Raw genomic sequence first — 14970 nt, forward strand, 5'->3', positions numbered from 1 at the left:
GGGGGCGTGCATCGCTCTTTAAGGTTTCTCATCTTCAAAACTGGTCTTTCAAGTTCTCAGTATCCTCAAAAGAAGTTGGTTTCTCGATCATCAAAGATGGTAATGTTTCTCTCCCACTGATCAATATCAATTTCTTTCTCTGGGGTAATGGGGGCCCTAATTCTGGTTGGGAGCTGGATCAGTATTTGCAAGAAAAAGAAGATGAATGGACTCATATCTTCAGAAATCATCCTAGAAAATCTTATCTTCAAGCTCATAGATCTCCAGCTATCTTCATGGATTCAGGCAACAAGAATCTTTCGGTTGATCGTCCCAACCATGATCATGCATGATCAGAGCCTTCCCCGCATGCATCCCGTTCTCAGGGAGTTAATGCCCATAATGCTGCAGTTACTAACCGGGAGGCAGGATCCTCGCGTTTTCGAAATAGCCCACAACGAGATTACTGCGTTCGTTGTCTTCTCTCGGGCCATAGCAGGCCCAGCTGCACGAATCGTATCAAATGTCACAAGTGCAAAGGATGGGCCATATTGGGTATGATTGCTACTCAGCCCACAGTGGCCCAGTCAACGAGCCCAATTCCCTGCGTCGCCTGACGACCGAGTTTCTGAGGCAAGTGACCACTGTTCCCGCGATTGTGACTAATCAGGTAGTCACACCGCCGACCAACCAGGCTAATCCAGTTAATGCCCTGCCTCTGTGCCGGGTTGGCAGCCCTCCTTGCAGCTCCTTCCATACTTCAATAGCGCATCGACTCCTCGCAGCCACCATCTCTCCCAATCGATCCTCCATTGCTATCACTCCACCATTGCTGCAGAGTAACAGAGCAGGAGGATTGGCCTCTTTTCCATTCGACCCCACACCCTTCCTTCCTCCCAATCACCAGAGCATCGAGGTGGAGGGGCGACCAGCGAGACTCAAGATCATCAATGGAGCGGCTCCGACGACCCACGAGGAATGGGCAATAGCAACTATTGTCCCAATGCCAAATCTTCCGGTGGCCTTCAACATGACCAGAGAGGTACCCACTGATTTCCTCAACGACAAGCAGATAGGGTTTTCTAAGATTGCGCCATGTCCGTTTGGGCAAGCCTACTTCAAGATGGCTAGTGTTTTTGATCGAGATGCACTGGTTACAGATAGCCCCCATTAGTTCACGGATGTTCATGTGGTTTTCCAGCCACATGACAAGGGTCTGAATTGGAGAAGGTTGGTAATGAACAAAGATGTTTGAATCTTGCTTTGTGTGTATCCTTTCGATAGGAGGGACATTCAGGAATTAAACAATGAAGTCAACAAGTTTGGAAAATTCCTAAGCTGGGATAGGAATAGGAGTACAAGAGCTAATCTTATGGTGAAAGTTAGAGTGGAACACCTGAGTGATATTCCTGCTAGCCTGGTATTTAGAGAAGGCTATGATTTTCAGACAGGTTCTCTCACTGTCCCTGTAGTCATCCTACAGCATCAGATTTTAGGTATTGAGGCTCCTGATGAAGACCCAATTGAGCCATTTGGTAATCCACACCCTGCTCCTGTGCAACAGAAATTTCACCCAAATCAACATAATCATTTCCTTGGGCCCCTGCAGCAGCATGAGCATGATGATATTCATGTCATTAATCAGCAACATGATCAACAAATGAATCTTCAACTAGCACTCCACCCAGTTCATAACCAAGTTGTTGAGCAGAATCAAGATGATGTAGAGGGGGAAGAGGAGGATATGCCAGGATGGGGTCATTGGGCTCTGCCTCAAAATGCAGATGTTGAACTTCATCCTGGGCAATTTATGGCTCTACATGATCTGATGGAACCACTTAAGGAAGAGGTAATTGTGGAGCAAGCAACTAACAATAGCATTACTTTATCTGATCCTCCTACTAACAGTGCTAGCATTGATGCTTCTGCCAGTGGGCCTTTGGCGCCAATACATGCTGTCATTCCAGATTTGAATGAGATTCTGCAGCCTAATGGGCCTGACCAGGTACCTGTGTTGGGCATCCAGGATTTGCCAGTTCATGAGGCCCAACAAGAGATGGAAGTACCTGCAGCCCAGCAAGTGATGCTAGTGCCTCTGGCCCAACCAATTATGCCCACGAGTCCAGCATTTTTTACCAGTTTTACTCCTAGCACCAATAATTGACACAACTCTTGAAGCTCTCAAAAACTCTGCAGACTCTGATCTCAAAGATTCTCAAGATGATCCCATGCTCTCAGAAATCCTTGCTAATGCTAGCAGATAGATTGCTAATTCACAGCAAAATTTGCTTTTGCCACTCAGGATTACTGATGAAACTGATAAAGCAGAGGAAGTACTTGGAGGGGATAGTAAGTACAAAGATCTTGATCATCAAGTCAATATCAAAGATCTATAGATGGATTATGCTACCGCAGGTACTGACAACCATTCAGAATTATCTGCTCCACCTGGCTTCCCTATCCCATCCTATGCCAATTAGGCTCACACAATTTGTCCAGATGCATCCACTCTGGTAAAAGATCAAGATGTGGTGCAACCTATCAATGAGGAAGTTCTTCTGGGGAAGGAAGGAGCTAAGATTTGGAGGAAACACTTTGCTCCAAAATATGATAATGTCAATGTTATTCAGGCACCTTCTGGTTGGGTTAACTTCCTATCAGTTAACTTTCTAAATCCAGACAAATTCTCATGGGCTAAAAAATTCATATCTTTCCCAGTATGGGATGTCATTAAGCAAGCATCTTCTTGTAATTCTACCCTACCTTTCTCTGTTCCTGAGACGTGCCATAATTATGATGTGTTAGCATGTCTTGTCTCCTCTCCATCTCAGGAATCACAGGAGGAAGGAGTTGAGGCTTCAGAGGAGAAGTATCCTTTAGAACCAATTTCTGCATCTTCCACTTCCGCTCTCCACAAAACCAAGAAAAGAAAGGACAACATTCCTCTGGTGGAAACTGGGGTAAGGAGAAGCTGTAGATTGCAAAAACTGTCCAAAGGCTTTAAGAAAACAGTTTGTAGAGATAAATCTTGTCTGGCTTGCCATACTGCTCCACCTACCTTACCTGCCAAAGTAGTTAAGAGTCTGAATTCTTCTTTCTGTAAGGTATCTAAAGAACTCCTTACAAAGAAAGCTAAGAAGAACAAAGGAGAAGGACCTTTGATGGAAGGAGACAAGGCTAGCAAGGAGAAGAACAAGAAATGGCTCTAAATCACTTTGGAGGCCTTTTTGGATATCTTCTTTTGTATCAGATCATACTATGTATGCAATGTGTCTCATGTATGTGCAGTTTCTGTTCAGAGTGCTCACTAGTTGGAACTTTCTTCATATGGTTATTGCTGAACTTTTGATTCATACTCTATGGCATATCCCTCAACAAGATCTATTTCCCTATTATTCTGGCCACCAATTGGTTACCCTTATCTTGTGATAATTCAGTGATGTTCTGTCCTGCTCTTCTACCACTAAATGAATAGAAATTGGAATATTCTAAATTGGAACATTCGTGGACTCAATGACCCTAAAAAGTGGACTGCTATTTCAAACAAAGTGGAGGAATCCAAATGTGCCATCCTATGCTTACAGGAAACAAAGAGAGAATCGATTGACTCTTCTTATCTCAAGAACTTCTACCCTAGAAATATCTCAAAATTTGCTTACTTGCCATCTGTGGGTGCTTCTGGAGGTCTTTTAGCTGCTTGGAATGAGAATATCTTCTCTGGTAGTTGCATCACATCAATGAATTCTCCTTCACCATGCAATTTACTTCCAAACTAGATGGTGGCATTTGGTTCCTTCCAAATGTTTATGGGCCCTATGAATCCACTGATATAGCAAAATTCATCAACTGGTTTCAGAACTTCCCTATGGAAGATGAGGCTCACTGGATCATTATGGGAGACTTCAAATACATCAGATACCCACACAACCACTACAAGAAATATGTCAACTAGTGACCTTCTGTCAGTGACCCTGGAAGAATTGGTCATAGATCTATGACCATTTCAGACCAATTGGTCAAAAGCTGTTTTGGGGGCTCCAAACCCTAAACTATAACGACCATTTTGGTCAGAAATGTCGTAATTTCCTTACACGAAATGGTCATAAAGCAGATAGCACTGGTCCGCTGCCTTAGTTCTAGCTGATCATGACCAATATAGATGGTCATAACCTTGTAAATTGTGGTGGGTTGCTACGACTAGGCGCCACCTCATCAGTTTTGCCTATGTGTCATGTCCATGTGGCAGTTTTTGCCCTAGGTTGTGAAGCAACCTATATTTCTGTCATTGCCAAAATTCCCCAAAAAATCTCATAAATTCTTTGGGTCATATCCTCGTCAAATATGTAAAAAAACCTTCCTTGCCTAGTTCAAAAATAATTCAAAAATATTCATTTTCCTATTTTGTTCAAAAAGACACTTTGTGAAGGAAGTACCACTTTGGCATGTCCAAATGATATCCATTTTCTACAGTGCTTTCCTATGCCCAAATAACTATCCTCCACCAAATGCCAGCTCAATTCATTCATTATTTTGAGCCCAGCTTCAACATTCGTATTTATGTCCAGTGTGGTACTTTGCAAAGCAAGTACCACCTAGGCTCCTCCTTTTGAGCTGAAAATTTGTGAAGACGGTCTACTTAGTAACTGATCATCCTCAGCCAAAACTCACGCCCATTAGCCATGTGCATTTCCCGTACGGCTAATCAAATACCTGGCTGCTTATTCATGTTTGAGCATCGATCGGTCTCCTCGTGAGAATCTTATGTTGTGATTTTCTTCCTAGCACCTAACTAGGGAGTGCCCAACCCACTAGACATGCCTAGGCCGCCCAAAACACATGGCAACGCCACGGTCACGCGGTGACCATGCGACGGGCATGCGAGTTTACGCGCTCTAGAGTTGGGGCCCTCGGCCACCGTCCAAACCTCGACGTATCGCCACCAAACCATGTATTTATGATTAAATAGGTACTTATGTAACTAGAAATGATTTTTGAAAAAAATAAATAGCAAACTATGAGGCAGATGCAGTTCAAATTTGACCCGCTTCCTACTAAATCGGCAGGAATTTGTCTTTTTCACCAGAGGTGGATCAAAACTTTTGACACCCAACCATTTTGTCAATTGTGCATTATATATGGCCTAGTATTTTATAAAATTGATTAGGTCCAATTTTGCAACAAATATATGGTAGGTCCTTCACAAAAAAACTCATTTTGGGCACTCGAAAAAATGGAAAATGAAATTTTCGTGCAAAGAAAATGAAAAATCCCTTAGGCAACATTGTTTGGAATTCCAAGATGCACCCTTGTGCACGATATGAGGTCATTTGAACAAACTATGCCATGAATGTGGCCATAAGATTGATCATTTGGCTTGAAAGCCATGAATCTTCACACATGATAGCTCATTTCTGAGAACACTTTTTTAAAATAATTATCGTATTACAAGTTTATTATTTTTTTCTGGAAACTTGGTCACATATAATGACACAATGCGGAGGTTTTCTAATTTTTTGTTTTTTTTTGAATTTTTTATGTCTGTTTCAAAATGCGGTCAAAACGGCGGGAATGACCGTTCCTAGCTAGTGGTTGAATCTTGGATTTTTTTGGTGTTTCTCTGATTAAATAGATACTTATGTACCTAGAAATGATTTTTGGAAAAAATAAAGAGCAAACTATGAGGCAGCTGCAGTTCAAATTTGACCCGCTTCCTACTGAATCGGTGGGAATTTGTCTTTTTCACAAGAGGTGGATCAAAACTTTTTACACCCAACCATTCGGTCAATTGTGCATTAAATATGTCCTAGTATTTTATAAAATTGATTTTGTACAATTTTGCAACAAATATATGGTAGGTCCTTCACAAAAAAAACTCATTTCAGGCACTTGAAAAATGGAAAATAAATTTTCCATACAAAGAAAATGAAAAATCCCTTAGGCAACATTGTTTGGAATTCCAAGATGCACCCTTGTGCATAATATAAGATCATTTGAATAAACTATGACATGAATGTGGGCATAAGATTGATCATTTGGCTTGAAAGCCATGAATCTTCACGCATGATAGCTCATTTTTTAGAACACTTTTTAAAAATAATTTCTGTATTACAGGTTTATTATTTTTCCTGGAAACTTGGTCACATATAATGACACAATGCGAAGGTTTTCCAATTTTTTGATTTTTTAAGAATTTTTTATGCCTGTTTCAAAATGCGGTCAAAACGGCGGGCTTGACCGTTCCTAGCTAGTGGTTGAATCTTGGAAAACTTTTGATGTTTCTCTGATTAAATAGATACTTATGTACCTAGAAATTATTTTTGGAAAAAATAAAGAGCAAACTATGAGGCAGCTGCAGTTCAAATTTGACCCACTTCCAGCTGAATCGGCAGGAATTTGTCTTTTTTACCAGAGATAGATCAAAACTTTTGACACCCAACCATTTTGTCAATTGTGCATTAAATATGGCCTAATATTTTATAAAATTGATTTGGTCCAATTTTGCAACAAATATTTGGTAGGTCCTTCACAAAAAACCTCATTTGGGGCACTCAGAAAATGGAAAATGAATTTTCCGTGCAAAGAAAATGAAAACCCCCTTAAGCAACATTGTTTGGAATTCCAAGATGCACCCTTATGCACAATATGAGATCATTTGAACACACTATGCCATGAATGTGGCCATAAGATTGAGCATTTGGGTTGAAAGCCATGCATCTTCACACTTGATAGCTCGTTTATGAGAACACTTTTTTAAAATAATTGCCGTATTACAAGTTTATAATTTTTGCTGGTAACCTGGCCACATAAAACGACACAATGCAAATGTTTTGTAAATTTTTGATTTTTTTTAATTTTTTATGCCCGTTTCAAAATGCGGTCAAAACGGCGGGAATGACCGTTCCTAGCTAGTGGTTGAATCTTGGATTTTTTTTGTGTTTCTATGATTAAATAGATATTTATGTACCTATAAATGATTTTTTGGAAAAAATAAAGAGCAAACTATGAGGTAGCTGCAGTACAAATTTGACCCGCTTCCAGCTGAATCGGCGGAGATTTATCTTTTTCACTAGAGGTGGATCAAAACTTTTTACACCCAACCATTTGGTCAATTGTGCACTAAATATGTCCTAGTATTTTAGAAAATTGATTTGGTAAAATTTTGAAACAAATATTTGGTAGGTCCTTCACAAAAAAACTCATTTTGGACATTCAAAAAATGGAAAATGTTTTTTTTGGGCCAAAAAACTCATTTCTCATGACATATTTTTAAAGATATTTATCTTATTTCATGTTTGTTACTTTTACTGAAAACTTATTCACATTTGGTGACACAATGAGAAGGTTTTTCATTTTCTTTTTGAATTTTCTCAGGTCATAGAATAGCTGATATGGTTTTAACACGCTATTTTTAGTCAACTACGACTAATTTAAATGGTCATAACATGGTACTGCATTCTGATTGGTCCGTGGACGTCTCACACAGATCGTGCATGGAACTCCATCGGATGCTCGTGGATCCAACGGCTGTCCTCGGCCCACCACACCAACCCCAAGCTCACCTAAGCCGAAACCCTAGCTCTACTCGTGGACGTTTTCCATCCACCCCCCGCCTCCTTTCTTTCTCTGCCTCCTTTCTTTCTCTGCCCCTCGCTCCCTCACGCACCCACAATCCCTCCCCCGAAACCCTTGCCGCCGCCACCTACGCCTCTTGTTCTGGCGTGTTCTGGCGGGCCTCGCCGGCGTGCAGCCCAGATCCGAGCTCCCCTGCCTCCGCTCTTCCCTCCCCTCCGACCAGATCCGCCTCTCACGTCCCCGGTAGCTCATCCCCAGATCCTGCACTCCTCCCTCGCCCCCGCGAACCCTAGCACTCCCCGATCCCTCCCACCTTCCCTTCCCTCGCCGCCACCCACCCCGGCCTCCCCTTGCTCTCCTCCCTCCCTCCCTCCGCTCCGGCAAGATCCAGCGCGCGGCCTCCCTCTCCTCGATCCTGATCGAGGCAGATGCTTCCCATATCCATCTCGATCCACCTCCCCCTCGACTCTAGCCGCCTCCCTCGGTGCCACCCTCCCCGCCGCCGCCGCCGCATCCGCCAAGCCCAAGCCCGCGCCCAAGGTGCCGATCCGACGTCCCTTCTCCTCCCCCGGCACCGATCTTCAAATTACTTGTGTGATCCCCTTTTTTTGGGTTGGATTTGCACTGGTAGGTGAGGTCCATGGACGACATCGACGACGACGACGAGGAGGAGGAGGAGGACGACCAAGACATGCGCGACCCCACCCCCGAGCCCGACGAGCTGGACGAGGAGATCGTCGAGTCCGACCTCGAGCTCGACAACGACGATGTCGTCCACCCCGACCACGACGACGCACCACAGAAGGTCCTTCCCCTGCTCACCCCCATCTCTGTTACCTTGTTTCCATCGCTGCTCTGCTCTGCTCTGCTAGTGTAGATCTGCAGCCAAACTCCCATCGTAGCAAGCGGCCCCGTCGCGGGATCATAGTGGCCTGACCGGTTGCAGGAAATGTGCCAATTTCTATTGGACCTTATACATCACAGGATTATGCTCTCTTCTAGTATACCTCTTTTATCATTACCTTACAACCAAGGATGCTCTTTTATTTTTTCCCTTTATTAGTTCCTCAAGCTTAACTGCCCTGTTACTGTTCTAGGAGTAGTCTTAGTTGATCATAACCATGTTAGTGTTGTTCTTTAATCCTCTAGCAACTTTCCATGTCAAATTCTGCTACATTGCTCCAGATTGTTGTTACCTGACACAGCCTAGCATTATGCTGTTTCCTTCTGCTTCATTGCTCTAGTTTGTTGTTACCTGACAAACACAGGATTATGATGCTTTCTTGTATAATTTATGTGCCATGATTGCTGGCTGTATAGCTTAACAACGACTGTAGCTTGGTGCATTGTGTCATGTTGCCGCGACGTTTAGCCTACCTGATGGCCGCCATTTTCCAAAGGCAAATCTTGTATTCTTATGGGTGTGCACTGTGTAATTGCTAGTCAGGCTGCAAGTTGCAACTACTACCTCTACTCCAAAATATATGACGTTTTGGCAGGCTACAAATTGCCTAACAAAACTTTTGTCAAGATTCAATCTGGAATAGATATCTGTGATTGATGTCAGTATGTTGTATAGCCACAGGATGATTTGATGATGAACCAAAATTATATGTGCTCGGGCTGTTTGATGGCTGCTTGAATTGGATAAGCCATTTCCATGCTCCAAGTTCAGTTATATGTGCTCGGGCTGGTTCGGGTTGCTTCGACTCGATGCTTTTGCTTGTTGCGTAGGCGTTAGGCTACAAGTTGGATATAATTATCCCGTGATTGCATACATTTCATGGTGTCACATATTAGAAATGATGAGGAATTGAGTAGAAGCTAGAGTTTAGTTTCTTGTGCTGGGCTGGGTTGGTTTTTGTTCTTTCTATTTTTGTTCATACATGAGTATAGTTTCTTATTGCCTTATGTGAGTTATGTCAAGGGACCGACTTATCAGAAGTCAGTACTTAATGTGTGGATGGTTGTGCTGTTTTGTAGGTTGTTGGCACCAAGGTGTTTGAGATGGTCTTCCTATTGGCGCACGAGGAAGAGGAAGTGAAGTCTTTGATTTGTCCACCGAGGAAGAGGAAGCACGAAGTCTTTGATCTGTCCAGAGGGTAAGTCCTTGGTCTGTCCCACTCTTCCTTTGCTATGTGATGGTGACCTCCATGTGTTATCTGGAAACTTTGGTTCATATACCATTCTTGTGATTTTCCAATGCTATGTCAATAAATTAATCTGTAACATTTAATGAATTCAATGTATGATTGTGATGAGAATGAATGAATGAATGATATCATACCAACTTGTTTTTGTCCTTGATCAGTATCATTTGTGGTAGCTCCTAGGCAACATGTGCCTTTTCTTGCTCCGAGTTCCTAAGTATGGTTTTGTACTTTTGTTAACTAGACAAACACAATTTTAAATTTGGTGAACATCAGTAGCTAACTTTGTTGTGTTTGATTGATGTTCTGCTAGCTGCTACTGTTAATTGTTACTGCCATCATATTGCCACTGCTTAGAATATGTTTTGTGCCTTAATTCTAGTAGTATTTGCTGTCAAAAACATGATTGTATTGTGAGCCATGAAGTTCTTGGAGTTTTCTTAGAGCTTGCTGGTATTTATTTTTTTCCACCAATATAATATTTGCTAATATTTAGTCATGGTTGCTACTGTTATCTGTGCCCTCATGCTTCAGGATCCACTCCTAGCTGCTTGTGTATTTGTTTATTATTCTGTTTAATTCTTTTCCTAGTTGTTGTATGTTGGAGGATATTGCAGGATAATGATCGTTTACTGTCTTTTGCAGGAGCTCTAGGCTGTAGCTGGAAAAAGGGAACACTTCATATTTGTAGCCATTGTATTTGTTGGAGGATATTGCAGGATAATGATCGTTTCCTGAATGGTTGTTCTATGCTTCATAGCAGCACACTTTTGTAGCTGTTCTAAATTCCTGGATGATGTGGACTATGGCATGACTGTAATATATATAATGTACTCATTTTGGTTGTCATTTGTGAAAATTTGTGTGATTGGGGCTCTGCTGATCGAAATATTGATTATTTATTGCTGATACTTTATTGTTGATACGTCGGAAACGAAACAAATACTATTTGGGCCCTAAAAGGCCACAAATCAAACAATTCAGGAAAAATTGAAAAAAAATTACTAAAAAAAATTAATTGTGAAAAGGTGAAGGCCAAGAAAACAAAAAGGCTTAGGCCCAATAACGAAATAGTTCTAGAAAAGGCCATGCCCCATGAAATAAAAACGCCAAATTGTTGGGCCAAGCCCATGTAGCTAGTAAAAAATAACAGGAAAAATACATTAAAAAGGCTGAATTGTTGGGCTCGACCCATGTAAAATGCTGAATCGGACCGGGCTGATTCTTGTGCCACATCAGATTGCCACGTCGGATGCCTACGTGGCCTGGGGAGGCTGCTAGTGATCAAAACACAACAGTAGGCATATTTAGGTCGTAAATGTCTACGACCTTCTCACAGAGAAGGTCGTTAATTTCAGTTTACGACCGCCAGCTTTTGACCTTCTATTTTTGGTCACAAAAAGGTCGCAAATGAAAAACAATGACCTTTCAGTGGCCAATAGTCAAGGTCACAAGTTGACATATTTCTTGTAGTGAACAGAAGCAGGGAAGGTGGGAGCATAAATGATATTCTCTCTTTTAATGAAGCTATCAACAGGCAAGCATTGATAGAAATCCCACTAAAGGACATGAGTTTTACCTGGAGCAATATGCAAGATGCCCCTCTGCTAGAGAAGTTGGATTGGTGCTTCACTTCAGAAGCTTGGACACTCAAATATCCAATCACTATTGCTCACCCAGTAGCTAAGACTACCTCTAATCACATCCCAATTATGATCTCTATTGGTACTAACATTCGCAAATCCAAGGTCTTCAGATTTGAAAACTATTGGGTACAACATCATCAGTTCAGAGATGTAGTTCAAGGCATATGGGCCCAACCAGTAGATGTACAAGACAGTGCTAAGGTGATTGCCACCAAATTCAAAAGATTGAGAAAAGGATTGAAGAACTAGGCTAGAGACCTCTCAGACCTAAAGAAGATCATTGATGACTCCAATTTCCTTATTCTCTGCTATGATCATTTTGAAGAGTTCAGAAATTTATCTGCTGAAGAATCAAGAGGGAGAGATGCTCTCAAAGAACATCTACAAATTATTTTGGACCATCAAAGACTCTATTGGAAACAAAGAGCCACAAAGGTGGGAGAAGCCAACACAAAATATTTCCAAGCTAAGGCTACCATCAAATTGAGGAACAATAGTATTGTTGTGTTAAGAGATGAAGATGGTTTTGAGCACCATGATCACCAGGCCAAAGCTGCCATCCTATTCAGGGCTTTTAAGGCTAGGATGGGCACTAAGGCTACAACTAGTAGTCCTCTTTAGATTCATCATCTTCTCAACCCCATGGAGGATTTATCTGCTCTTGAGAGCCCATTTTCAAAAGAGGAGTTTGACAAAGTTATTCATAACATGCCTGCAGATAAATCACCTGGACCTGATGGGTTTAATGCTGCTTTTCTGAAACACTGTTGGGATATTATTGCAGATGATTTCTATAAGTTGATTGAGGACTTCCACTCTGGCAAAGTGAATCTCCAAAGTATTAACTACTCTTTCATCACCCTCGTTCCCAAGAAGGATTCTGCAGTTTGCCCATATGATTTTAGGCCCATCTCCCTTTTGAAATGTACACTCAAGATAATCACAAAGTTACTGGCTAACAGGTTACGAGGATATATTCTCAAGATGGTTCATATGAATCAGTATGGTTTTCTTTTAACAAAAGATGCATCCAAGATTGCCTGGCTTGGGCATATGAATATATCCATCAGTGTTATCACAGTAAGCAAGAACTCATTATGCTAAAACTGGATTTTGAGAAGGCATTTGACATGCTTAGCCATGATACAATCATTCAAACACTAAAGGCCAAGGGGTTTGGAGAGAGATGGATTAACTTGATCAAGATGATTTATGGCACTGGTTACTCTTATATTCTTCTCAATGGTGTTCCTGGCAAACAATTCTTGTGCATGAAGGGAGTCAACAAGGAGACCCTCTATCTCCACTGATTTTTGTGATTGCAGCTGACATTCTACAAAGTATGATGAATGAGGCCATGAGAAATGCTTTAGTTCATCCACCTCTGCAGCACAACTCTTCCCCTCAATTCCCCATTATCCAATATGCAGATGATACTGTGCTTGTGGCTCAGGCTGACCACTATCAAATCCAACATATTAAGAACTTGCTCCTGCACTTTGCTGAATTCTCTGGGCTGTAGATTAATTATTCAAAATCCACTATGATCTCTATTAATACTCCACAAGATAAAATGCTGGAATTATCTGCTCTGCTTGGGTGCAAGATTGGATGTTGGCCTCACACATACTTGGGACTTCCTCTGAGCTCTACCAAACCAAAAGTTGAAGACTATCTGCCAATGTTGAAGAAAATTGAAAATAGATTACTTAGCTGCTCCACATTGTTATCTTCTGGAGATAAGCTTACTCTGCTTAAGTCAGTCTTTACAAGCATGCCAAACTTTTTCATGTGTACTCTCATGATTCCAAAGACTGTCCTTAAGCAAATCAACTCATACCTGATGAAATGCTTTTGGAGGAAATATGGATCCCAGGATAGAGGCATGGTGTTGATCTCTTGGGATAAAGTGTGCCAACAAAAATCTCATGGAGGCCTGAGAGTTTTAGACCTTCAGGTCCATAATCAAGCTTTGCTCATGAAATTTCTGCACAAATTCTTCAATAAAGAAGAAATCCCATGGGTTAATATTATTTGGGAATCATATTACCAAGAGAGTTTACCAGGAGATAGACTGATGGGATCATTCTGGTGGAAGTCAATTCTTAAGCTGTTACACACATTTAGAGAACATACAAGGTGCCAAGCTGGGAGAGGAGATATTGTAATGCTTTGGACAGATAAGTGGATGAACACCCCCTGATCTCAATGTTCCCTGAACTCCACTCTTTTGCTATCAACCAAGAAATTTCTTTGTTCCAAGCACAACAGCATGAGGATCTGAGTCACATTTTTCATAGACCTTTGTCACTCCAGGCATTCAATCAATTCAATGAACTACAAGAGATTCTCACAAACATGGTGAATTCAACAGAAAGGGACTCTTGGATGATGGATGGTTCCATGATTTTTTCCCCCTCTATGGCCATGTACAAAGCCATTTCTGGCCCAAGTCAAACACATAGTATCTTTCAGATGATTTGGAAATCTGCATGCAGGCTAAGACACAAAATTTTCTTCTGGTTACTGCTGCATGACAGATTAAGCACAAGGAACATGATCAAGCGCAGAAACATGTATTTGGAGGACTACAACTGTGCACTATGTGCAGAGCCGACTGAGGAAACAAGAACTCATCTTTTCTGGGACTGTCAGTTTGCTGGCTGCTGTTGGGACAAGATGTTTCCCAATAGACATAGAGGTACATCTACCTATGATGAAGTCATGTTCATTCTTGATGAAATTCCAAAAGATTTTGCTATGAAAGTGGTGATTATGGGTTGTTGGAGCATCTGGATGACCAGGAATGACAAAATCTTCAGATACGTACCGATCCATTATGGAACTTGGAAACATTATCTCAGAGAAGGACTTTAAACTTCTAGCCTTAGAGCAAAGCAGAAGAAAGCCGAGGAGATTACCAGTTGGATAGTACAACACCTTTAGTTTCCTCAATGTTTCCCAAAACTGGTGTAGGTTAATGCGATTGGGCTGAGTTTTAGCCTTGTATTTGTACTTTATTTATATTAATATAGAAAATGCCGTAGAACGATTTTTCTACGGTCTCGGCTCAAAAAAAAAAAAGAGAAAAGCCCAGAAGCAAGAATGTTCCTGCGGTGAACTAGGAAAGGGCGACACATATCCATGCGAGCAGAAACAAGATAATTACTACTCCTACTACTGTACATAATTTGATTGATCATGTTGCTTCCTGCCCGCCCGGGCTAAATTAACCCATACACAGAGCCTACGGTTGACAAATGGTTCATTCCACAGCGACGGAGAACACGTAAGGAACGTCGTGGAAAAACATTCATCCACATGCGGCCATACATATATAGTGATAACACAGAACATATTGCCATGCCCTTCATGTATACTGCTTTGTAGCGACACGGAGCGGGGAAAAAGAAGCAGAGAGGCCCTTAGTCCTAACTACTGCTAGTAGTAGTGGTGACGGGGAAGGGTCGCTCTAGCGGCGCAGCCCGTCCCTCTGCCTCGCGTCGGCGAGCAACTCCAGAAACTCGCCACAGATGGCTTCCTGACGCTGCTGCTCTTTCTTGGCCTTACCGGCCTGCGCCCTGAGCCGCTTTCGGTCGGCCCCCAGGCCCTTCCTGGTGTAG

Source organism: Triticum dicoccoides, chromosome 7B, assembly GCF_002162155.2.
Source record: "Triticum dicoccoides isolate Atlit2015 ecotype Zavitan chromosome 7B, WEW_v2.0, whole genome shotgun sequence".
Classification (NCBI taxonomy): Eukaryota; Viridiplantae; Streptophyta; class Magnoliopsida; order Poales; family Poaceae; genus Triticum; species Triticum dicoccoides.